The following is a 26,284-nucleotide window of genomic DNA, read 5'->3' on the forward strand; positions in this document are numbered from 1 at the left end:
AGTTATTGCAGTAGCTTCTAGAACTGCCCAAAGTTTGGTTAAATAACTTTGTCTTAAAATGAAACCTAATTGTGCTTTTAAAAATTCCTGTTACTATCCCATACTTTCTGTTGTTGTTTTTTTTATATTTAATCCAAAGCATATATATATATATATGTATATATATATTCAATATTATTTTGCATTAGTTTCAGGTGTGCAGCATAATGGTTAGACAACCATAAACTTTACAGGTATTCCCCTGATGTTCCCAGTACCCACCTGGCACCACACACAGTTATTACAATATTATTGACTCTATTCCCTCTGCTGTACTTTACATCCCCAGGACTATTCTGCAGCTACCAATTTGTACTTCGTAATCCCTTCACCTCTTCCACCCAGACCCCCAACCGCCTGCCTTCTGTTCTCTGCATCTATGAGTCTGTTTCTGTTTTGTTTGTTCATTTATATTCTTTAGATTCCACATAATTGAAGTTATATCCCATACTTTCATGCTGGCTTCTTTCCCATATTAGATTTTCCATTTTCCTAAACAATTGTATATTCTGATTAGTCCATTCAGTTTTTGTTTGTTGTTTTCCCTTCAAGATAAGTGTGCTTCTTCCTACTTTGAAAACTTCCTTCACATTGGTTGGGGTTTTTTTCATAATTTTTTCAAATTTTCTCCATGCCCCTGTTTATATGCTGAACGCCTTTGAAACAATAATATCTAAGCTCGGTGCTTTGCTTAGCCGAGATGCATTCTGCCTGTTAATAATCATCCTACTGTCCCCGCCCTTCCACTCAGCCTCCTGAATGTCAGCTGTTGTTTCTAGATAGAAGGCTCTTCTTTTGGCAATTCTCCACTCTCTCCCTCTGTGAGTAATGAAATTGTCTTTTCAAAGCCTAGACTTTCTTTATCCCTTTTGTTCTCTGAGCCCCTTTCCTCCCCATGTGGAAATATTTGATGTCTTGTGTATGTGGTTTAAAAGCCTATGATTATGAATGCTGCTTGCAATATTGAGCCTCCTCATTTTTTTAATCTTTTCCTGATTAAACTCATATAATGATTAATTCTGCTTGTCTTTTATAATCTCCTTATCTTTATTCTGGCTTTTTCATATATTAAAAAAAAAAGATCAGAAACAAAAGCCTTTTCTATTGTTCTTCTATCTTTAATTGAATATATTTTAACCATTTTAGCTTTTTAAATGAATTGTATTATTTTGAATATTTCAGTACAGTATGAGACAACCATGATTCCAATTCATTTTATTTAGTTTTTAAACCTTTAAAATTAAGGTTTCGATAAAATTTTAGAACTAGGGAAAGCATTGTTTACTACAACACTTTTCTTTTACAGACCATTGCTTTGAGGTCCACAGAAGTTAAACTATTTGCCTAAAATTAAGCCGCTCTTTAGTGCCAGGATCCAACCCAGAAACCTGGTGCCTGACTCTCTGTCCAGTGCTATTCCCACAACAGAACTGAGCCTCCATTTAAAGTGTGTTTGTGTTTGAACATCACCAGCATAAGTCATCATGATCACATTCATCTCTTTTGCCTTCAGTGTTTGTATTTAGAGCACCCACAAAAGGGAACTCATCTAATAAAATGCAGCAACAGACTCCACCCTCCCAGGTGCACGCAGGCCCTGAGCCCCTGCTGATAGAGTGGGCAGTGAGAGTCCCTGAGCTTTGTCTGTAGTTCTCCTGCCAACTTGGTATATCACTATGGGAGTATTTTGCCCTTGGGCTTTCCTAATATGTTGGAACCTAGTTATAAACAAACCCTTTGAAAGACCTCCTCCAGAGGAGATAATCTGAAAACAAGATATGTAGCATTTAGCATTGTTAGGAAATTGAATTTGGGGACGTGCACTTACTTTTAATCCAGAAATGTGATTCTCATGTTTCCTATATTAGTTAGGAGTACATTTCTAAACCTCTCCCACTAAGCCCCAAATTCAGGGCAATTCAGAATGTTCCTTGGGTTTGTTTACTGTCTGGTGAAGGGTAAAGGGAAGTGCTGATCAATTAGGCCTATCTCCTTTTGCAGCTTTCTCCATTTGGTGAGGCATGGCTGGTCCCTGAGACCAAGATCTACCAAAGCTTCACAAACGGCCCAAGGTCCTAGAATTGCTAACCCCTACCCAGCAAAGTTGAGTTGGAGCTATTAGTCCCAAGCCAAGGCTTTGGTTTCTTTTGATGTCATAGGAAGAGATAGACTGCTTTAACTCTCTATGGAAAGTTCAGTCAACCTTCCAGATCAGTGAAACACAGCTTTTTAAAAAATTATTATTACTAGAGGCCCGGTGCATGAAAATTCATGCACGGAGCAGGGGGGGGCGGGGGGGGGAGAAGGGGTCCCTCAGCCTATCCTGCCCCCTCTCACAGTCCGGGAGCCCTCAAGGGCGGGAGGCAACCCAGCAATCAGGGGAAGATGACGCCCCATCACACCTCTGCTGCTGCAACTGCCGGCAGTGCAAGCCTTGGCTGGCCCTGGTTACCTGAGCCTCGGGCAGCCACCATCCGAGGCTTGCCTGCACATTGGGCCGGCCCTGGGTGGCTGAGGGGCTGAGGGGACTGGGCGCCGCCATCTTGTGGCTGTGGGCGCTGCCATCTTTGAGGGTGTGGCAGTCAATTAGCATATTCCCTCCTTATTGGCTGTGGGTGCCACCATCTTTAAGGGTGGGGCAGTCAATTAGCATATTTCCTTCTTATTGGCTATGGGCACTGCCATCTTTGCAACGGCTTGAGGGTCAATTAGCATATTCCCTCTTTATTAGATAGGATTGATTTCAGAGAGGAAGTGAGAGGGAGAGAGAGAAAGATAGAAACATCAAAGATGAGCGAGAATCATTGATTGGCTGCCTCCTGCATGCCCCCCACTAGGGATTGAGCCCACAATCTAAGCATGTGCCCTTGACTGGAATTGAACTGGGAACCCTTCAGTCTGCAGGCCAACGCTCTATCCACTGAGCCAAACCAGCTAGGGCTGAAATAGAGCTTTAATCTTAGCAAGAACTCCTTGGTTGCAAGTTACTGAGACCAACTTGAGTCAGCTGAAGCCCAGGTCATGGAGCTCAGGGTAGAGACAGGGCTGAGAAGGCCTGGAGTGAGGGCCTGGAAAATCCCTGAGACAGACCCAGGACCAGTTCTCTCAGGAATCTACTGCAAGAATCTGGGAGATAGGCTTCCTGGTCCCCAGACTATAAGTTCACTCAGAGTTCTCAAGGTTGCATGGCACCAGGAGATGCACACTTTGTCTGTTGATTCCTGGGAATTACCCCCTGGCTGAGGCCTATGATAAATGGAGATGACTGTGACTCCCTACTGCATCCTAAGAGTAAATGTTCTGACCTTTTTTTTAATATATGAAAAAGCTAGAATAAAGATAAGGGTCATACACTCAAATTCAAATGCACACACTTACACAAGCTCACATTGTCTAAGCCCGTGATTTTCAACTGGTGTGCCACAAGAAATTTAAAATATGCAATATCCGACTATTTAGTCAGGAGCACTGACCTCTTTCCCTTAGATTGTAAAGTAAAAAAAGTTACAACAACCAACACAATAGCCCTCCATTGTGAATGAATCAAAATTATACATATTTTTTTGTCAAAAAATATACTTTTTTGGTGTGCCAGAGAATTTTATAATTAGCTTATGTGCCATGAGATAAAAAGGTTGAAAATTGCTAGTTTAAGCAAATGCCTCATGAAGTTTTAAATGTATAGCATACTTTTTTCCAGGCTGATGCCCAGTGGTAGTGAAACAATAAAACACGTTGTTTCATGTAAGAGAAAAAGAGAGAGAGAGAGGAGAAAGGCAGAAAGAAAATTCGCCACTCAGAATACTTATTTTTTATGTTTTAGTCCTCACCCAAGGATATGTTGATTTTTTAGAGAGAGGGAGGAAGGGATTGATTTTTTAGAGAGAGGGAGGAAGGGAGAAGATAAATATCGATGTGAGAGAGAAACACCAATCAGTGGCAGCTTGACTAAGAATTAAACCTGCAACCTTTTGGTGTACAGGACAAAGCTCCAATCAACTGAGCCACATGGCCAGGGATGTCCCTCAGATTAGTGATACATCTCATTCAGAAAACACGGGCTCTGAAACATCTGACATAAGCATGATGAAGGACTAACAGACATGACCAAACTAGAGAAAAAAATAATTTGTTAAATTTTAAAAATCAAACATGGAGATTTGCTATTAAACTTTGGATTGAGCACAAGTTATTTTCTCTGTCCCTTTTCAAATCTCACAAAAATGGCCGTAAAAGGATTTTTTAAAAATAAAGAGGATTTACACAAGGAAAAAGAATGGGAGAGGAGAGAAAGTTTGGAAGGTGGAAATCAGAAGGGTGCGTGGCACCTGACCTGGCTGAGCAGAAGCTGAAAGCTAAGTGTCTCCAGTGGGCAACAGAGGAACAATCTGAGAAGCCTTGGGCAGAGAAGCATTAAATTCCTCTGAAGGCAGGATGAGGGAGAGACTGGAAACAGGAAGATGGTTGGAGGTCTGCGTCTCTCCTTCCTACCATCTGTAGGTGACAAATCCTATTGACTCGCTTTTATAACCATCTTCATAGTCTGACCACTTCTCACCACCTCCACCATGACCAACCTAGATCAAGCCATCACCTCTCACCTGCATCCATCTTTTCCTCTCCTCTCATTTTCTGTTGCATCAATCAAGAGTTTATCCCCACCTTGCCATGGGACTTTTCCAAGTCACTGGTGACATTCACATTGTCAAATCCAGTGTCCATTCTTGGTCTTGCTTTACTTGAATTATCAGTAGTGTATGATTCAGTTGGTCTTTCTTTCATCCTTGAAACACTCCTTTTTTGGGGGTTGAGGGGAGGTTTCAGAACTCCACTCTCCTTCCTTCTTTTATCTCATGGGGGCTCACCCTCTGAAACTCTTCTGCTGGCTCCCCATCATCTTGACAACATCCTCAAATTGGAGTGCTGCAACCTTCAGTCACTAGACATCTCTCTCTACAATCTTTCCCTGAGCGATCCAACATCACCATAAACTAACAATTCCAAAATGCATGTCCCCAACATAGAAGGCAGCTGATGCTCTCATCTAGACATCTCTCCATATTTAACTGTCTATTTAGCATCCTCATTTTCATATCTAATAGACATCTCAAACTTAACATGACTAAAGCAGAATTTCTGACCCCCCTCTAAAACTGCTCTTCCCCTAGTCATCCTGACACAACAGCCACAGGGATTCCTCTAAACAATAAACCAGATTCTACATCATTCCTCTGCTTAAAACCTTTTGATGGTCCCATCACACACAGCATCCAGGTCCAGGGCCTAATGTAATTGACTTTTTGCCACCCCCTGACTTTATCTCCAACTATTCCCCTCTTGGTCACTCTAATCAGCTTCATTATCCTTAAAGACTGAGACATATTCCCAACTCAGGGCCTTGCCCTCGCTGTGTCCTGAGCTGAATGCCCTCCTCTATGATGCCCACAGGGCTTCTTCCCTCGGTTCCTCTGGGGGAAAAGACTGCTTACCAGAGAGGGCGCCCCGACCATCCCTATAAATATACACCTTCCTTCCTGTTTTGCCTTTCTCCGTGGCACTTACCACTACCTGGTGTTTTGCTGACATACTTTTTATTTGCTTATTGATCACCTTTACCTTCTAGAAAGTAAGCTCCATAAGCACAGGACTGCACCCAGGTTGCTGACTTCTCTGTGTCTCCAGCACCCAGAAGAGACCTGCTAAGCAGGCTATGCACCCAAATGATGCCCATTCTCTGACCCCAGCGTAAGAGTAGAAGTTTGTCCCTGGAGAGGCTGATCTACAGAAGCTCAGGATTCAAAGATGCATGGCCAGCTGAAGGTAAGGATGCCTAGAAGAAAACGGGATTGAATGAAAGTATATGCACCAGTTGCTGAGATGCCCAGATTCCTGCCCCCAGACCCCTGTTTCTGCTCCACAGAGCCAGCAACTAGGCTTAATCTCCCACTGCAGGACTGGAGGATCTTCCTTTAGAAAAAAATAAACCATCCTTCCTAAAAAAACCAATAGTTACTGATATTTAGGGGTCCCCAACATAGAAGGCAGCTGATGCTCTCATTGTCTGGTAATGACACCCATCATTCAACAGGCCTTTTCATGCCACACAGGGCTTTCAGGGCCTCATGCTTAAATATGAACAGATAGCCAAAGTTATCAATATTTGAGAAAGGTATCTGTTGTGGACTGAATTGTGTCACACCCCCAAATTCACACACTGAAGCCCTAAACCCCATGTGATGGTATTTGGAAATAGGGCATTTAAGGAGGTAATTAAAGTTAATCATAAGGGTGGAACCCTCATCCAATAGAACTGGTGTCTTTGTAAGAAGAGGAAGAGATACCAGGAATGTGCATGCACAGAGGAAAGGCTGAGGATACAAGGAGAAGGCTATTGTCTGCAAACCAAGGAGAGAGGCCTCACCAGAAACCAACCCAGTAGGCACCTTGATTTTGGACTTTCAGCCTCCATCCCTGTGAGAAAATAAATTTCTGGCATTTAAGTCACTCATCTGTAGCATTTTGTTGTTGCAGTACTAGCAGACTACCACAGTGTATAATGTGAAAATAAGAACCAACATCTCCCCTTCCAAAAACAACAACAGTGAAGAGAAGAAATCCTATATAATAAAAGCCTAATATGCTAAGTATCCAGTCATCCAGTCATCCATTCAACCAATCAAAACATAATATGCTAATGATATGCTAAGGTCACTCAACCGATCGCTATGATGTGCACTGACCACCAGGGGGCAGATGCTCCAACCGGTAGGTTAGCTTGCTGCAGGGGTCAGGCCAATTGGGACTGAGCAAGATGGACCAGACATGCCCCAGAGCCCTCCCATGGTCCCTCCCCAGCTGGCCAACCTCCCGCATCCCTCCCCAGCCCCGAATGTGCACCGATGGGGTTTCTCAGCCTGGCCTGCACCCTCTCACAATCCGGGGCCCCTTAGGGGATGTCGGAGAGCCAGCTTCGACCTGATTCTGCTCAACACAGGAGCTTCCCCCTGGTGGTCAGTGCACTCCCACAGGGGAAGCACCGCTCAGCCAGAAGCCGGGCTCACAGCTGGCGAATGCAGTGGCAGTGGCGGGAGCCTCTCCCGCCTTATGGCAGTCGGACATCCCCCAAGGGCTCCTGGACTGCGAGAGAGCACAGGCCAGGCTGAGGGACACCCCCCAGTGCACAAATTTCGTGCACCAGGCCTCTAGTAGAGACATAAGGAACAGAGAAAAACTTTTGAAATAATTAATGTCAGTAATATCGATAGAAAGATAAGAGAAGATCTTGGCAATGCGAACAGAATGATATTTTTAAACAAACCAGGAACCTTCCCAATACAAAAAGGAGCTGTTTGAAATGTAAAATAGTAGGAAGTTTTAAGTTAATTGAAGATTTAGAAGATGAAATTGAGGAAGTCTCCCAAAAGATAGAACAAATGGATAGAAAATTAGAAAGAAAATTTATTTCAGCTTTATTGTATAATTGACAAATAAAATTGTATTTAAAGTGTATAAATGATGATTTAAAATTGTGTACTTTGAGAAAGGATTACCACAATCAACTTAATAAACACATCCATCACCTCACAGAGTTTCCATTGTGTGTGGTGAGAATAAGGTCTACTCTCCCAGATCTATATTCATCAGGAATGTTGGCCTATAATTTTCTTTTCTTATAGTGCCTTACTGAATTCATAAAATGAACTTGAAAGGTTTTCTTAAAATTTTTGGGAGAGTTTGAGAAGGATTGGTGTTCTTCTTTAAATGTTTTATAGAATTCATCAGTAAAGCCATCAAGTGCTGTGGTATTTTCTTTGTTGGCAAGTTTTTTATTACTTCTTATTTGTCTTTTCATATTTTCTATGTTTTCATGATTAAGTCTTGGTAGGTTGAAGGTTTCTAGGAACTTATTAATTTCTTTTAAGTTATCCAATTTGTTGATGTATAATTGTTCATAGTAGTCACTGATGATACCTTACATTCCTGTGATAGTAGTTGTAATTAATATCTCCTCTTTCATTTCTGATTTTATGTATTTGAGTCTTCTTGCTTTCTTAGTCTAGTTAAAGGTTTTCCAATGTTTTTTACCTCTTTTTTATTTTAAAATAATATAATTAAATGTACTGGGTGACAATGGTTAATAAGATTATATAGGTTTCAAGTGTACATTTCTTGTTTATTTTTTTAAAAAACCCGACTCTTCATTTTGTTCTATTTTTTAAACCTCTATTTCATTTATTCTATCCTGACCTTTGTTAGTTTCTTCCTTCTGCTAACTTTAAGCTTATTTTGTCTTCTTTTCTGTTTTTTTTTTTTTTTGAGGTGTAGGAGAGCACATTTAAAGAAATAAATTATTAAAGAAATAGTACAAGAAAACCTTTCAAAATAGATGAATACAAGTACTTCTAGACTAAAAGGGTCCATGAAGTACCCAACATAATGAATAGAAAAAGCACCACACTATAGTATACAATTGTGAAATTCCAGAACACCAGGAATATAAAGAAGACCTAGAGACAAAAGCAAATGATATCACAGGATTGATCCTCACATGGAAAACTTAGCAATCAAGAATATAATAATAATAATAATAATAATAATAATAATGGTAGCCTTACTATATTTTTAAAAAACCTTTAAACAATTGACAGATGTGTGTTAAAGGATATAGGCACCAACTTAAAGGGGCTACCACTGGCCAAATCTAGAAGAATTTGTGCATCAAAAAGAATGAATATAATCAATGGAAAGATTGCAATAAATGAATAAAATTTATGAGTTTATTAGAATTTTCAAGAAAAAGCCTACTTACCACCATTGGAGGTAACTTGTTGACAACACTTTTCTATGAAAATGAGTAGTTATTGGAAAAAATATTAAGCATTTGCTCTGCTTTTTAAGGAGAAATGATAGTTTATTCCCAGTTTATAAGAGATAGTTCTTCTTTGAAGAAAAATGCCTGCTAATAAAGGTGGAGAGAATGATGGAATTAGAAAATCACTCCTTTGCAAACCAGTGGAATAATTTATTCAGTCCAGGATCACGGGTGGATGCTGAAGCCACTGGGTAAAAGACTGCTGAAGAGAAGATTCGCTTGGTGAAAAGTACCACTGCAGCTTGCATGGGGAAATGTAGTTAGTCTTTCAATGCAGAGATCTGGCTGTCACCACCTCGCCAGGTGACTCACCGTAGTATCACCGTGGGACCTCCTGGACCTCCTCTTTTAAAGGAGTATGAAGTACATAGCCATACGCATGAAATGTTCTTGCCCAGTGCGGAATGGGAAATGAGGGTGGCAGTATCCAATGGGGTGCCATGGTTTGAAAAGTTTTACATTGCTCAATGGACACATAGGCCCCATAGTAATGATGGTTATTTAAAAATAAAATTAACGTTATTTTTGTTTTCACTTTATGTGTATTACTTTTTTTAAAATGCCTATTAAGTTGTTAGGTCACAAGTACTTACTAGGTTATTTGGCCCTACTTACTTGACAAACAAAACTATTAAGTATTACTTACGGCCTAAGGATTCTGTGGGGAAAAAATGGCAGATCTAAGTATGCTGTGGACAGAGAAGGTTTGGGAACCTCTGTCCTAGGACCATCTCTATTGGAGTTGAGCATACTGAATGGCATTTATCCTCCTGGCCTAGAGTCATCGAAATTGTGTTCTGATTCACTGACCCTTTCTCCAACACTACTCCTGTCTTAACTCTTGATAATTTCAGTATGTACCTAGATTCTCTCATTCTGGCCTCTCATATCCTTGAACTTGTCTCTGATCTTGGCCTCTATCCCAAATCAACCGCTAATTTCCTCTGCAACCTTGTTATTACCACACCCTTTAGTGCCTGACTCCAAAAATCCTTTGACTCCTCCCTGCTCCCCACCCCCTCATTGGCACCATCTCTTCACTGACACCCACCCACCTACCCTTGGCAAATCTTTTTTCCTCCTTTTCAGTTTAAGTTCCATGATCAATCAATATAATCCCTCCCTTGCATATGTCCTCAGCTGCCTTGCCCGTCACTTTTTCATTATATTTGAACCCCTACCCTGGTCACATTTAACCCCCTGCCTCCTCTGGGCCTGCACCTGGGCACCTGGATTATTAGAAGACCCCCTGACTGCCTCTCCAACCTATTTCCATGCAGCAGCCAGAGTGACTTTAACCCTTGTCACTTTACCCTTTAAAACCCTGTGATGGCTTATTGCCTTTAGCTAAAACACACTCATATAGTTTGTGGGGTCCTCCCTCCCTCCTCTGCCTTTACACATATTGCTCCTTCTGTGGAGGGTGGCATTGGCATTCCCTTGCTAGGCTGACTAGTCTGTCAGTCCTTACTGAGATGTCATCTTTCTAGGAGGCCCAAACTCCCTTCCTACGTGCTCCACAGAACACCTCCAGGGGACAGCCCTGAACCTGTACTGCCTCCCTCGCCACACTAGAAACTTACTGAGGGCAGGAAATGCATTTTGTTCACCATCGACTCGTTGACTCCACAGTGACTGACGTTCAGAATGCACATTGACTTGTTGAATCGTCCTAAATTTTAGGAATTATGGTGTTTAAATATAGATATATACACCTGCCCATGGTCCTTTTTTTTTTTTTTTTTTTTTACTATGTAATAACGGATATGTTTAGAAGAATTAAGTCTTGGTAAACCAATTCTGCTTCCAACTGCCATTCTAAATTTCTGTGGGCTTGTGCTTATTCTGCCTTATTTCAACATTCACCATAATATGTTGAAGGCCTTATAATAATCAGCACGATTGTCCTTTCCTATAAGTAAGTCACACGAGTTACTGTGCACATAGCACCCAAGGAACTCGAGTACAAACCTCTGTTCTTTAATGGTTTCATGCTCTCATGTTCTGTTTTGGGTATTTAAGAGGCTAGAGGTGGATGTTTCCTAGAAAACTTAACTGTCAGTACAGAGGTTGAAGGATAGCAGAGTCATATCCTTACCAAGGGCTACCCCTACAAGGCTCATCCGCCTGAGTTTCATAGGCCCCTGGAGATGTTAGTAATGATAGAAATTTCAAAAATGAACATTAAGGAAGTTCAGAAAAGAGGAATAAGGTGGAATGCCCCAAAGCACTCCCTAAAATGTGGGAGTCCAAAATGGTCATCTCAGTGGCCCTACCCAAAGGTCAGGCCAGCTCCCTTTAGACTAGGAAAGATAGTCCTCATGAGAAAAAAGTGAAGTTGACGAATGAATGAATGTAAATGACTGGGTAAAATGGAAATAAAAGCCTCCTCAGACATTATGTAATATATGGTGTGTATATATATATGGGATAGTGTACTAGAATATTCTAGAATGGGCAAAAATAAACAAAACTTTGGCTAAATTGTGACAAGAATTCTGGTTTGTATACATTTATCTATTCTTCATCACTCTTTTTATTCTATTTTATCTAGAGAACAATGTGAATTGGAAGCCACCTGCTAGATTGCACTCAAGTGCAGTTAATATCATCTTATTATTTTCTATAAAGGTGTTGCCAAGGTCAGTTAGCTTAATATTGTATTTCCTTCTTGAGAAAATACATAAAAATAATACCTTTGATTGGAATAGGAGGGAGTAGGGAAGAAAACTGACATTGAAATACAATGGTACATTTCCTGTGGAGTTCACAAGTTATTTTTCTTTTCTTTTTTTTATACATATATTTTATTGACTTTTTACAGAGAGGAAGGGAGAGGGATAGAGAGTTAGAAACTTCGATAGAGAGAAACACCCCCTACTGGGGATGTGCCGGCAACCAAGGTACATGCCCTTGACAGGAATCAAACCTGGGACCCTTCAGTCCGCAGGCCAGTGCTCCATCCACTGAGCCAAACCGGTTAGGCCTTTAGGGCCACAAGTTATTTTTCAATTTGAAAAGCGAGTTTTGCCATTCCTTGTTAATGGAAATACTGCCATTTAGAGATTCGTTAAAAACCATAACTAATAAGGTTTTGCCACTGTTTTTCTGTGGCGTTTTAGCTGATGATACCCTGATGGTGCAGTCCGCAGCTGGTTCAGCTTGTTGAAATCACTCCAATTTGTACTACATTATGACGTCTCAGAAAAGCACACAACCTGAATTTGCTGGGTGAGAGACAAGAATACTGAAATTGAAGCGCATTTTAAAAAGTCTATAAAATGGTAAACACGAAAGAAACAAGTCATTTGAATATTCTCTGAATTACTAGTAAACTAACGCCAGCTCTGCAAGATCAGCTTTCAAGAGTGCCGGTTTTTTCCTGAGTACTTGGAAACTCTTCAGGTGTTTCAGGTAAGGACATGAGAAAAAGTGTTGAGTCTTTGCATGGAGTTTCACTTCACGTTGGTGCATTACAAGAAAGATTATTATAGAAATGGGGGATCTCCAGGAAAACCGACATTGCCAAGAGGGCGAAAATGGTCCTTAGGAGTCTAGCTAGAAGGCCCTCAATTAAAATTGTATTTAATCATACATACTGTGTAATTTTTCTTTTTACATTAGTAGAAAATTGCTTTCGCGTGTAACGCCAGTGCTGCGAGATGGGATTCCAACCGTGGATTTACAAAGATCCCGGCGCAGTCCAGGGCGGGCTCTCGGAGGACAGGGAAGGTGTTTGTGCCCCTGCTGGAACCGACAGCCAATCAGGGCGCAGTGTTCATTCCCACCAGCCAATGCGGGCCGCACTCCCGGTTGCTCCGACACTGGCAAGTGTCAGTTCTTGTGTTCCCTTCCCTCCACTAGATGTCACTGTAAATCAATCGCTCGTGGAGGGGGCCCGGTGTTTTACGGCCGCGCACACACGGCGCCGGGTTCTAAGCATGGTCAGTCCTTGCACTTGTGTCCTCTCGGACAGTAGCGTCCGGAGCGGAACGGGGGCGGCGGAGACTCGCTGAAGGACAGCGCTCAGTCCAAAGCAGCGATCCCAGCTGGAGGCGTGGAGGTCATAGGGTGCGGGGCGGGCTCCGCGAAGCGAAAGGCTGGACCACGCCACGTTCCCCCCGCCTCCGCCAGTGAGACGGTCACGTGCGGCGGCGGCGCTCTCCCGGCGGCGTGAGGGGGGCGGGGCCAGGGAGGGTCGCCAAGCTTCGAGGCTCAGCTCCCGGCGTTCGGGGGGTCGCCACAGGCTAGGCGGGAGCGGGCGCGTGCGCCGCGCGGGAGTGAGTGCGGGTGAGGCGGGGCCAGCTTCAGCCGGCAGCGCGCACAGAGCTGGCCGCCGCCCGCAGGGGGCGGGGCGGGGGCGGAGCCAGGGATCCGGCCTGAGGGGGCGGGGCGAGGGCGGAGCCAGCGATCCGGCCTGAGGGGGCGGGGCGAGGCTGTGGCGCGCGCCCGCTGAGGGGGAGGGGCGGGGTCTGTCGCGGAGCGCGCAGGGCCGCCCTCCTTGAGCGTGGGGCGAGCGTGGACCGTAGCGCGGCGCGGCGCGGCGGTGTGACTCCTTCCCCGGCCCTCCTCCCGGCCCCGGCAAGCGCACTGTGCGGCGGCGGGTGGCGCCGGGGCCCGCGAGGCCGGACGAGGCGGCGCCGCCGGGCATGGTGGTGTGGGGCAACGTGGAAGGTGAGCGATCCCGGCCGGCGGCGGGATGGGGGGAAGGGCGGGACCGGACACGCGCAGCCCGGAGGCGCCGCAGCCCGGTCCGGTGGCGGCCGAGCGCGGACGGCTGAGGCGGGGCGGGAAGGCGCGCTGTCCGGGCACCGCGGCTGTCCTCGCGCGGCCTGGCGGCCCGGGGCGCCTGTGGCGCGGCGGCCGCCGGGTTATGTAACGGTGACCTCCCTCCCCTCCTCCGCCATGGCGCGGCCGGCCCGGCCCCTCTCTGGGCGTCCCGCGGAGGCGCCACGCGACGACTGGCGCCCGCGGCCCTGCCTTCCGCGTCCCCCGACCCCTAGGCGCGGACGCCTCCCGGCACCGCTCCGGCCGCGCCGCAAACTCCCTCTCCTGCGCCGGCGCCTCGCCGGCCATTCCGCGCCGCGCCATTCATTCGTGCGCGCGTTTGCTCGCTGGTTCGCGGAGCGGCGCAGGGTGTCCACGGCGCTGGGTGTCCCCCTGCACCAAACATCCCCGCATTGGGTCCCAGAATCGGGTCGGAATATCTGAAGACAGCTTTTGTGCACTTATTTTTTCCTCCTGGTTTGTTGCCTTAATACGTAGAGCACCTCCTACCTGTCCTTAGAAGTGCCCCTTTCACACTTGCACTTCCTGTTAAAACCAGTCAGTCCCTGTGTACACGGAGAGGGCATTTCCTTCCGTAGTAAACTGCTCTCACGACCTAAACCCAACTTGTAAAGAAATACCTTAATAGATCACTCCTTGATTGCCTCCCCCTTATTAAAAGAAATTACAGGTGGTGTAAGTCTTCTCTTTCTGTCTTCCAGGCTTCTCGGGTCACGTACAGGGTGGAAATGGTTATCCTTTCGGTAAAAATAACGTGGACCATTGCATACCATAAAGGGCTTGTAACTAACTGTTAAGGACTTTATGTGGCAATTCTTAATTCTGGTGTCCGCCTGCTCTCTGGCCTCTCCGCGTTGGTCTTGGAGAAGGAGCTGTTTCCTCTTGGGGTAGGGGAGGACAAAACATTGCTTCTCCCTGTGGCCCGCACAGCAGCCCAATCTGTGGTGTGCCTCTACCTGCTTTCTAAACTTACCATCTCTGCCTTCCTTCCCAGGTAGCCTGGCCTTACAGTGCAAATACTGCCAGCATGTCCCTCCCTCTACTTCCTATGTTGGACTCTTCAAGCTCACCTAAAGTTCCTTTTTCCCCCGTAACCCTCCATCTTTAATGATCTCCATTCAATTTTTAGTCTATTTATTTATCACTTTTTATATCTTTTCATCCACATCCTTTTTTTTCTCTGACTGCCTTTTTTGTTTTTGTTTTTAATCCTCACCTGAGGTTATTTTTCCCATTGATTTTTAGAGAGAGTGGAAGGGAGGGATGGGTAGAAAGAGAGAGACACATGGATTGCCTGCCTCCCGAAAGCCCCTTACCAAGGCCTGGGATAAACCTGCAACCCAGGTACATGCCCTTGACCAGGAATCAAAACCCAAGACTAACCCTTCCGTGCGTGGGCTGATGCTCTACCACTGAGCAACACTGGCCAGGGCTCAGAATGTCTTGTAGTCTCAAGGGCAGAGTGTATCTTTTGTCATAGAACTTTTCACCTATTTTATGATAAGTTACATATTTAAATTTTTTTTCCTAAAAAGGTGGGACTCATTCTTTTGGAATTAATTTCTATGAAGTCTCAAGTAGAAAGTAATTTTTTAAGATAGTGTGTTTGAATATGTAAGACCACTCTTATTTTCCCACCTCCAACTTCAAAACTCAGATTCTCCATGAGAGAAGAAACCCTGTCCTCACCTGTAACAGCCTAGTCATTAACAGGAAGTCAGGAAGGGCCCTGGCTGGTGTGGCTGATTTTGTTGGAGTGTCCCCCTGTGCACTGAAAGGTCTGGGTTCGATTCCTGGTCAGGACACATTCCCAAGGTTGCTTGTGTGATTCCCGTTGGGGTGCATTCAGGAGGCAGCTGATTGATGTTTCTCACATCGATGTTTCTCTCTTTAACCCCCCCCCCCTCCTCTCTAAAATCAATACAATCATATCCTTGGGTGACTATTAAAAAAACAGGGTAAGTTTAGAAGGCTACATGTCATATATATCTGATATCCTTTCTTTGATAGCTGCTATAGTAGAAAGGGACTTTGGACTTACATGTAGATTTAAATTCTGATTCTGTCCATTAGCTGTGTGACCTTGGGCAATTTAAGTTACTAATATCTGTTTTTTTTTCCTCTCATTTGAAGAATGAAGACCTCACTCCCACCTTGGGTAGCTCAGGATTAAATGAATTAAATCTAAGGCATCTAGTGAATCCCTGGTACATAGTGAAGCTCAGTAAATACAAATTCCTTTGGAAAACGTCTCTTTATTATAATTCATAATCTAAAGTGAGTCAGGATGTGCTGGAGACAAAGCATTAGAAGAAAAATGTAATTAGAAGAGGTGATAGGTACCTCTTGTCTCCAAATAGATAAATGAATCCTAAACTGAAGAGCAGTAAAGCTCTTTCTGCTTCTCAAGACTATATGAGTGCATGTGGCATATTATATATCATAGAGTATATTAAACGGCATTTACAAATGAAGGAAATAATCTTTTTTCCTCCTAGAATAGCACTATCTGAAGCATTAACATGGATATTAAAAGATTATCTCTGATTTTCAAAATTATGTAAGGAATGGGGAGTGAGAGGAGGAGGAATATACGGTATATTTTTTAATTATGTGAGGTTTTTTTTTTTTTTAATTGATTTTAGAAAGAGGAAGGGAGAGGGAGAAAGAAACATTGATCATTTGCCTCCTGTACACACCTGTCCAGGATTGGAATCCACAACCTGGGCATGTGCTCTGAACTGGAATTCAATTGGTAACCCTTTGGTGCACAGGATGATGCTCAACCAACTGAGCCACTTCAGCCAGGGTGAGGGGAGGAGAAATATTAAAAAATGTCTTTTTTAGAGACAGGTTTCATGTTCTCCTTTTAATATCTCATCTGTTTATAAACAGTTTCTCTTCCTTACACTGTCACAACAGTGCCTGCCTTCCCTGCCGTCCTGCTTTTGCCCCCCGTCTTACTAATCCCCACATAACAGTGATTTTTTTTAAAAGACATAAATCAGTTTTCTTTATCATGATCAAAATCCTCCCCATGTTTCCTGTAACCCTTAGAATTGAATCCAAACTCCTTACCACAGCCCATCAGGGCATTACATGGTTTGATAGCTGCTAATTCTAACCTTATCTCTTAGCAGGTGACTCTTCACTTTGCCTCAGTCCATAGGTCCTTTTGCCATTTCTTGAAAAAACCAAACTGTTCCTACCGTAGGGTGTTTCACTTGCTGTTCATTTAGCTGGGCCACCCCTTTTCCTGGTTCTTATCTTGCCTTTACATCTTCTGTTCGCTGCTCAGATGTCCAGGGGAGGACTATCTGAGGTGATAGTCCTCCCCTGATTTCTAAAGTAGAAGCCAGCCCCTCTGTCACTTCGATTCTTTCATTTTGCCTTATTTTTCTTCACAGCATTTATTACTAGGCAAATATACAATAGTCACTTATTTATTAATTTCCCCCATTTGCTCTAAGACCCTACCTCCCTCCCCCACTAGAGAGCAGAGACCTTGTCTGACTTGTTCATGGCTCTATCCCCAGTGCTTAGAACTGTGCCTGGCACATAGTAGGTTCTCAGTAAAACTTGTTAAATGAATGAATGGTTTAAGTTGATTTAAACATTGGTGCTGGGGTCAGAATCCTGGCTCCTACCATTTACTGATTGTGTGGCCTTGGGCAAATTAATATCTTGGTGATTCAGTTTGCTCATCTGTAAGATGCAAGCAATCATTTCTAACTCATAGGATTATTGTGAGTAATAATTGAGTTAATATATGTAAAGTGCTTAGCACAGGGTTTTATAGTTTTTAAAAACAATGTTTGAAATTAGCTTGGAGTATTCAGTTAAGATTTTGTGTTTTTGCATGAGATAAAGGTATAATCAGTTGAATTTTATATTTTGCTGATTTATTGAGCTCTTTCTTTTTAAATACATGTATTTTGTGGATGTCTAGAATGGATTAAAAAATAAATTGCTGAGAATGGTTACCAGTATTTGGTCTTAATGTTTAAGTCAGCCTTTTTATTCTTAGATATGTGGAAGATGCTTAGAGTGATTATCTCGACAGCTGCCCACCAGAGTGGCTTTTATATATTTCTCTTTGAAGTTCCACTGGAGATATGATTGTGGTGATGAAATGACTTGCAGGAGGCTGAAGACAGGAAAATCCTTGAAGGTCCAGTTGAAGTACAAGTCTTGTAGTATTTGGGAAAGGAGATATTTTTATTATCTTCAATATGTTCAATTTCTGCCTTTCATTTTGGTCTCCCCCTCCCCCCAAATTGTATTTGGTTCTTAACTGTGGTTTATAGTAATCCAGTTGTACTCTGTATCTTTTTCCTTTCTCTTCTTTTTTTCATAGTGTATTTTGTACTCTAGCATTTATAGAAATAGGAAAGAATTGATGGGGACAAGCAACTTAGTAACAATAGATACTTTGAGCTAATGCAAATTGAATTATTCTTAGAAATTAAGATTCTGCCTATGCACTTGCATAACACCAGTTATTTTTACTTAGTTCACTTATCTTTAATAAAATGCCTCTTTGGAGGAATATTATGTTTTATTATGCTTTATTTATAAGTTTGAACTTCGACCAATAGGATCCTAATCTTTGGGCCTTAAACTTTAAAAACAACAACTAAATACTGCTGCTCTGTGTGACATTTGTTCCAAAATTTCATAGTAATTACTAAATTATTATGTATTTATTGTGTGTCAGGCTCTTTACTAAAGTTCATTGTCTTATTTAATATTCATAATCACCATATAAGGTGGGCATAGTTATAGATGATGTTACTTGGCCAGGCCACACCGGTAACAAAGGAGCCAGGATTTCAGTCTACTTCCACCTGATTCCATGAGCCCAAGTTTATAACCACTTTGCTATGATGCACATAAAAACAAAGTTTCTGTTTGGACACTTTGCCAGTATTTTTTATCACATCATTTGTGTTCTTCCTCTTAACTACTGGCAGTTTCATTATCGTTTGTGGCTAAGGTTTTTTTTTTTAATATAATTTTTTTATTTAACTACTGCTATACTGAGATGCCTATCCTATATAATAAAAGCGTAATGTGCAAATTGACCAACAGTGGAACAACCGGTTGGTGGGGGGTGGGGCTGGCGAGCAGGCAGTGCCAGGCCAACTAAGGCGTGTGCCAGCGGGCAGAGGGAGGAGACAGTGATGGGGGGGGGGCAGTGACCAGCGGCAGCGGAGGGGCGATGGGGGGGTGGGTGGGCAGGGCCTAAACCATCAGTCAGATATCCCCTGATGGCTCCTGGACTGCAAGAGGGTGCAGGCCAGGCTGAGGGACACACCCCCCCCCCCCCCCGTGAACGAATTTTTGTGCACCAGGCCTCTAGTATATTCTATAAATGTGAAACATTTTAATAGGCTGATGATAGCAAAATCATTTATTTTTCCTAATTATTAAAGTTATTAAAAAGAAGTCAAGCCCTGACTGTTTTGGCTCAGTGAATAGAGCGTCAGCCTGTGGACTGAAGGGTCCCAGGTTTGATTCCAGTCAGGGTGCATGCCTGGGTTGCAGGCTTGATCCCCAGTGCGGGGTGTGCAGAAGGCAGCTGATCAATAATTCTCATCGATGTTTCTATCTCTTCCTCTACCTTCCTCTCTGAAAATCAATAAAAAATATATTTTTAAAAAATGAGTCAAAAGCATCATGTGTCATTTAGGTCAGCTTTGTAAATAGTTTGAAAAGGTTTTGTATATAATGATATGATGCTCCAGATTTGAGAAAACATGAATATCTTTAAATTTACTTAAGGCTGAAATAAATTTCAGGTAGCAAGTAAATACTTAACAGAAATTAATGATGCTGATGTGGAGCAAATTTTTGTTATCTCTGTTTTTAGTAAGTGAGGAGGAACATGTGATAGAATGTTTTGCACCATGGTAAGCTTTAATGATTTTTGACATCTGTATGCAAGACTTGAAATTTGAAGAATATTGAAGTTAGGCGTTTTTGACTTCTCATCACTTAAGTAGATTCAGAATGCTGGTGTTAGATCTGTAAGGTTCATTACAGATTCTGTAGACCAAGCACTTCAAACTCGTGGCCAATGGGCTGCATGACTTGTTTATTTAAAAGAGGCATGCGGCCCGCTGGCTGAGTTTGACATGCTTGCTGGAGACCATACCCTTATATTTTCCTGGAGGAAAATGAGACCCATAGACTCATTTGACTAATAAAGAGGAGAAATAGGACTAGAACCTAGGGGATTTTTGTTTTCTCTAAGACCATTTTTTCTGCTACAATAATAAGTTGCCCCCTTTGTCACCCAGGAAAAGATCAATGTATACTTAGTATCTTATTTTCAGGAGGGTAGAGAATTTTGAGAGTTTTTTAAAAAATAACTGGCTTTCCCCTAGCTGGTTTGGCTCAGTGAATAGAGCGTCGGCTGTGGACTGAAGGGCTCCAAGTTTGATTCCAGTCAAGGGCACATGCAGGCTTGATCCCCAGTAGGGGGCGTGCAGGTGGCAGCTGATCAGTGATTCTCATCATTGATGTTTCTATCTCCTTCCTTCCTCTCTGAAATCAATACAAATAAATAAATAAAATAAAATCACTGGCTATAAAGTAACAGGAAAGTTCTTGTGCTCTGTAATGCAATTAGAAATTATGCTTTCTCTTTATGCACATAGGATAGTTTGAGAAGTCTTTGAAAGACCAATCTGGTCTCTTGGTTTTATGCTTGAATTAAAAGACTGGTTAGGGATGGGCAAAAAAGTTGGTTGTGATACGAATAATTTTTATTTGAAGCCAGTATCTGATAACCAAAATGTTGTGTATTAGCTTCAGTCATTCCTGATCATAACCAAGGTTAAAATGACCTTTTTTGGTGGTATAGTCAGAAAATAGCTGAACCTTACATTTTCTAAACTCCCATTTCTACACTTGAGAATGGACTTAATATACTTTTATCATTTAGGCACAAGTCTGAATTATGTAATTAAAATTATTATTTTTTTTAATCCTCACCCGAGGATATGTTTTTCTGTTTGTTTGTTTTGAAACAAATTTTACTGATTTTTTTTTTTTTTTTAAGAGAGAGACATTGATCAGTTGGTTGCCTCCTCTGTGCACCGAACCTGACTGGGAATCGAACCTTCAATCTTTGGGTGTACTGGATGACACTCCAACCAACTGAGCCACCCGGCCAGAGCTGATGCCTTGTTCTTCTAAATGTTTTTCACCAAATTCTGAATTTTATCTTGTAATAAGCTCTTTTGCTTGGTGACTATTGGCAATATTGAGAGCTTAACCAAAAAAGTCCTTTACTTATTGGAATGCTTTGTGTCAAGTGCTTTCATTTGACTTTTTCTCATTTGATTCCCCTAAGAGTCCTGAGAAGAGAGGTAAGGCAGTATTTCCTGCTTTATAGTTGTAATGCAGTTCTGGCACCAACTACCCTGAGTTAGGGCCGACATCACAGGTTAAGGGCACAGCCCACAAACTCCACTTCAGATACCAAGTGTTACAGGGCAACCAGCCCACCTGTACTTCGGATCAACTGGCTACAAATTTGGAAGTTCCCACTACCTGCTCAGGTTTCATAGTTTGCTAAAATGACTCTCAACTCAGGAAGGTGTTGTACTTGCAGTTATGGTTTTATTGTAAAGGATACAAATCAGGACCTGCCAAATCAAGAGATACATAGAGAAAAGCCTGGAAGGGTCCCATAGATGAAGTTTCTATGTCCTCAGAAAGTCATCTTCCCACCACATCGATACAGGATTACAAGCCAGGGAAGCTCACCCCAAGCCTTAGCGTACAGTTCTTAGTACATATGCATGATTGAATCATTGGTCACAGAGTTTAATTCAGCCTCCAGCCCCTCTCCTCTTCTGGGATGTCAGGCTTTATGTGGCTCAAAGCCCCAACCTTCATCACATGGTTAGCCTTTCTAGCATGGCCCACCCCATCCTGAAACTAAGTGTGTACTGGGAGTCACCTGTTAATATAATATACTAGAGGCCCAGTGCACTAATTCGTGCACGGGTGGGGTCTGGTCGGCCCGGCCCCAATCGGCAGATTGGAGCTGGGCCGGCTTGTGGGGAGGGACCGCGGGCGATTGGCCGGCCGGCCTCGCCCCCTGTTGGGGTGGGGGGGTGATCAGGGATGGGGCTGGCCAGGGGTGGGGGAGTGCTGCAGCGGGGTTGGCCGGTCTCCCTTTCCTCTATTGGGGTGGGAGAGGCCAACCAGGGGCAGGGCGGCCAGGAGGAGGGGCCGTGGGAGGTTGGCCACCGGCCCACCCCTGGATCTGGCCAGTTTGCTAGCAGCAGTGGTCATAGTGACCGGTTGTTACAGCATTCCAGTTGCTGGCTTTTTATATTTATATACATATACATATACATATACATATACATATACATATACATATACATATGTATGTGTGTGTGTGTGTGTGTGTGTGTATACACATACACTGTATTTTCCGGTGTATAAGACAACTGGGCGTATAGAAGATTTTCCTGGGTTAAAAAGTCGTCTTATACGCCGGAAAATACAGTAGATGTGGTCCCAGGGATCCACTATGGTTAACAGAAACAATAACCAGTTGTGAAATTCCAAGAGTTTAGAGTCTCCCACCCGGGAACCAGGGACAAAGGCCTGTCAAGTTATTATATAACAGTAACCCAAGTAAGAAGAGACATTTGGCCAATTTGTGACAGTTGAAACTAGAACACATCTCTGTAGTACTAGCCTAGTGATCTCCATTATACTAAAAATTGGAACAGATTGCCCTTGAGTATGGAAAGATTGACTTCTGTTGATATTTTCTTTTCAGTTGATATGAGTATTTAAACCTAGGCTGATGATGTTTGTGTAAGCCAAATATTTATATAAATTGTGTTGTAGGTTGGGTTATGAATACAGACTTTATATATATATATATATATATATATATATATATATATATATATATATGTATGTATGTATATATTGATTTCAGAGAAGGGAGAGAGAGAGAGAGAGAAGAGAAACATCAATGATGAGAGAACCATTGATCGGCTGCCTCCTGCATGCCCCCTACCGGGGATTGAGCCCTCAAGCTGGGCGTGGAATCGAAGCCAGGACCCTTCAGTCCCGAGGCCGATGCCCTATCCATGAGCTCAACCGGCTAGGGCAGATTTTTTGGTATTTTAAAAGCTCAGTAATTGTGGCTGTTAAAACTTTAATTTTTAGAATTTCTTTTTGAATTTGTAATTTTAGATTTAGGTTATTACTGTTAAATGAAAGGAACCTATGAAATGAGATTTTTGTTGGAGAGGTGGAGGTATTGATAATGTATTTGTTAGAATTGTAAAATGTTTTAGTAACTTATTTGTTGAATTAATTGCCCTTTTTAAATGTTCAGACTTGAGTCGAAGTTGCTAGCTGTTCAATTTTATAATGTTGCAGGTGCAGGTTAATGTTCTTTTGCATATTGTTTATGTCCAACAGAAAATTTCTAATTGTCACTGAAAGATAGTATTATATTCTCTTGGAACTCACTGAATGTTTCTCAGAAGTAAACTCTATTAGTTTTAAGGTATAAAGTGCACAAAAATGTGTTACATTGAATAAGACTACTAGTTCCAGTGTCTTTTGACAATGTAGCATCTCCTTAGAATGTGATATCATCTTAAAAGGTTGGGGGGGTTTGTTGTTTTTCATGTATAATAGGGGCTACTTGGCAGGAAGCCAGGGAAAAGAGACCAGAAAGTAAAGGAGTGGCAGTTTCTTAAACGTTCTACTCCCTTTATTTTTACTTGCAATTACATTCAATATTAGGATTTATGAGGAGAGAGATTTGTTCAAGATGGAATTGAGCAGAGCTAGAAAAGAGCGAATTTGACCATATTATTGAATTGCTGTTCTGCAGAGGGCTTTGTTTTTAGTCGAGTGTTGTGTGTGCCAACTTGCCTTGTGAGATCTTAGGCATGTGTGGGTAGAATAAACAAGGTGAGGACTTCAAGAGCCAGAACCTCTGACTCTGCAACCAGCCCCATCCCTATCATTTACAGGCACAAGTTTACACTTCCTTTTCTAACTTAGACACAGTAAGGTTCAAACCTCTTAGTAAGATCAAGGCCTTCTGTTATATTACTTCAACTACCTTATTAGTTCATTGTCACTACCTCTGGACATGTGTCCTGAATAGCAGCCAATACCCGAATGTTGCTTAATCTTTTTTCTTTTGATTTTGATTGTGAATTTTCCTTCTTCCTGAAATCCCCCTCTTATCCCCTTCTACCTATTTAAATCCTACTTATTATTGTCAGCTTAGATACACCTTTCCAGAGAGGCCTTCTTGGATCTCCCCCAAGAGGAGGTTCATTGCTGTTTTGTAGTTGTAGAGGCAGCCGATCGATGATTATCTCATCATTGATGTTTCTCTCTCTCTCTCTCTCTCTCTCTCTCTCTCTCTCTCTCTCTCTCTCTCTCTCTCTCTGAAATCAACAAATACATATATATATACATATATATATATATATATATATGTTTTAATACATATATATATATTAAAACAGCAATGAACCTCCTCTTGGGGGAGATCCAAGAAGATGCAAGTCTTTTTTCTCTAGTAGATAACTTTGCATTGTGGTAAATTATGGTAAATGCTCTGTAAATATGGAGTAAATTTTTAGATTATACCTAGAATTGGGGGGGAGAGGGAATTGAAGTCAGGATAGGAGAGATCTTGTCATCTGTAATCTAATAAAAACCTTCAATTGCATTGAAGGTGAATTGTACTTAGTTTTGTTAATTCCTTCTACTTAGTGCACATTGTGGCAATATTCTATTTATATACTGTCTCATACCTGTGAACTTCTGTACTTGTCTCTGTTCTCATTGACAACTCTAGATATACTATAGGCAAAATCAGTGATTCTCAAAGTATATGCCTCAGACTAGCAGCATCAGCATTTCCTAGGAATGTTGTAGAAATGCAGATTCCCGGCACCACTTCTGACCTACTGGATGAGAAGCTTTGGGGTTGGGCCCAGCAGTCTGCATCTTGGCAGGCCCTCCTCGTGATTCTGATGCTCAATGTGAGAACCACTGCTGAGGACACAGTCCCCTCTTTTATATCAACTCCTTTATTCTCAGACTAAGTTCTGTTCCTAATACGAAGCTTCTACAGCAGCCTTGGGAATCCTTGATTTACTGCAACCATTTGGCTTTTCTGTGGAGAAACAACATTCCTCCTTAGTGACGATCACTGGCTTTTACTCTGGCCTTCCACTCTCTCTAAAAAATCAGTGAAAAAATATCCTCTGTTGAAGATTAACAACAACAACAAAGGATATGGAACAGATTTTTGTATATATTACTCTGCTCATGGCCAGGCCTGATTTTAAAGGAGTCTAGAAGTGTGGTCTCTAGTTGGCTCCCTTGCTTCCTACTAAGAGAGGGTGGGAAAGGTGTTTCATTACTGAAAGAAAGGGAGAATGAATAATGAGTACTATGCTGGAGGACAGTGTCATTCTGCCACCCTGTTGGTCAGGAGTTCCAAGACGGTTCTTGCTTCTAATACCAACTACAAATTTGGGTGTCCCCCAGACTGCCCTCAAGTTCAGTGATTATCTAGGACTCAAAACTCCCGAAAGTTGTTATGTTACAGAATTTACCAGGAGACCGCAAAATACTCAGGAGTACCGGAGGCACAGGAAAAAACACACATTTATTTCCAGACATTTCACATGTACCGGTACAGTGACTCAGGGGAGTCTGTTTCTCCAAATCCTGAGCCCCCCAATATGGAGGAAGCTTTCCCTTTATACCCCTTTGGTTTCTTTGTCTCCCAAATATGGATCATACTTCTGGACCTTTCATGGGCTCTGCACAAAGCCCCATGTGCTGGGATGGAGGCAGTGAGACCACACCTAAAGGCCTGGCCTGGCGCCAGTGCTGATAACCCCCTCTGGGGGTTGTGTATTGTTCATGGTCTATGGCCTCTGTAAAATGGGAGTAGTACTTAGGTAAACAGGTCATGCAGGACCAGATAATTAAAGAAGGAACAGTAACTAGACTATAGGATAACAAGAATGTGCATTAGGTTACTGGCACAGATTCAAATTCCTAGCCCCCCTGAAAATGTCTCATTTTCCCTATCAGTTACACTTACAGTTACGATTTATTACATTAAAAGAGTAAAGAGTAAAAAATGGCTAAGGGAAAGGTGCATGAGGGCACCGAGTTCATGTGTGGCACTTGAGTTGTCCTCTCCCACTGAAGTCTGTCTGCTATAGGGCTAACTTCTGGCAATGACGAGTGACAAGATACACCAAGTATTGCCAACCAGGCTTAGTTTCCAGAGTTCTTATTAGAGTTTGTGTTAGGGTCGCTGAAGGAGGAACACACGAGGCCAAAAGGGGTGAAGAATTATAAATTTACTAGAGGCCCAATGCACGAAATTCATGCAAGGGGCTTGGCCCTCGCAGCCCTGGCCGTCCCTCGCAGCCTCGGCTGGCCCTAGCAGCCCCATCTTCGTCTGGATGGTTGTCCGGAATGTCGTCCGGATGGTCGTTCGGCTGTCCAGTCTAATTAGCATATTACGCTTTTATTATTATAGATTAG

General features: G+C 42.7%; 1 protein-coding gene across 2 annotated transcripts in view; it reads left to right on the forward strand.

Moving 5' to 3' along the window:
- The first annotated feature begins 13,384 nt into the window (after positions 1-13,384).
- REV1 (REV1 DNA directed polymerase) overlaps positions 13,385-26,284 on the forward strand; it is a 108,575-nt gene continuing 95,675 nt past the window's right edge. For both annotated transcript variants that reach the window (XM_054727899.1, XM_054727900.1), the window contains exon 1: positions 13,385-13,585. The gene's annotated coding sequence lies outside the window, so the exon portion shown is untranslated. The remainder of the gene's footprint in view (positions 13,586-26,284) is intronic.

This window comes from Eptesicus fuscus, chromosome 16 (assembly GCF_027574615.1).
Source record: "Eptesicus fuscus isolate TK198812 chromosome 16, DD_ASM_mEF_20220401, whole genome shotgun sequence".
NCBI classification, from domain to species: Eukaryota; Metazoa; Chordata; class Mammalia; order Chiroptera; family Vespertilionidae; genus Eptesicus; species Eptesicus fuscus.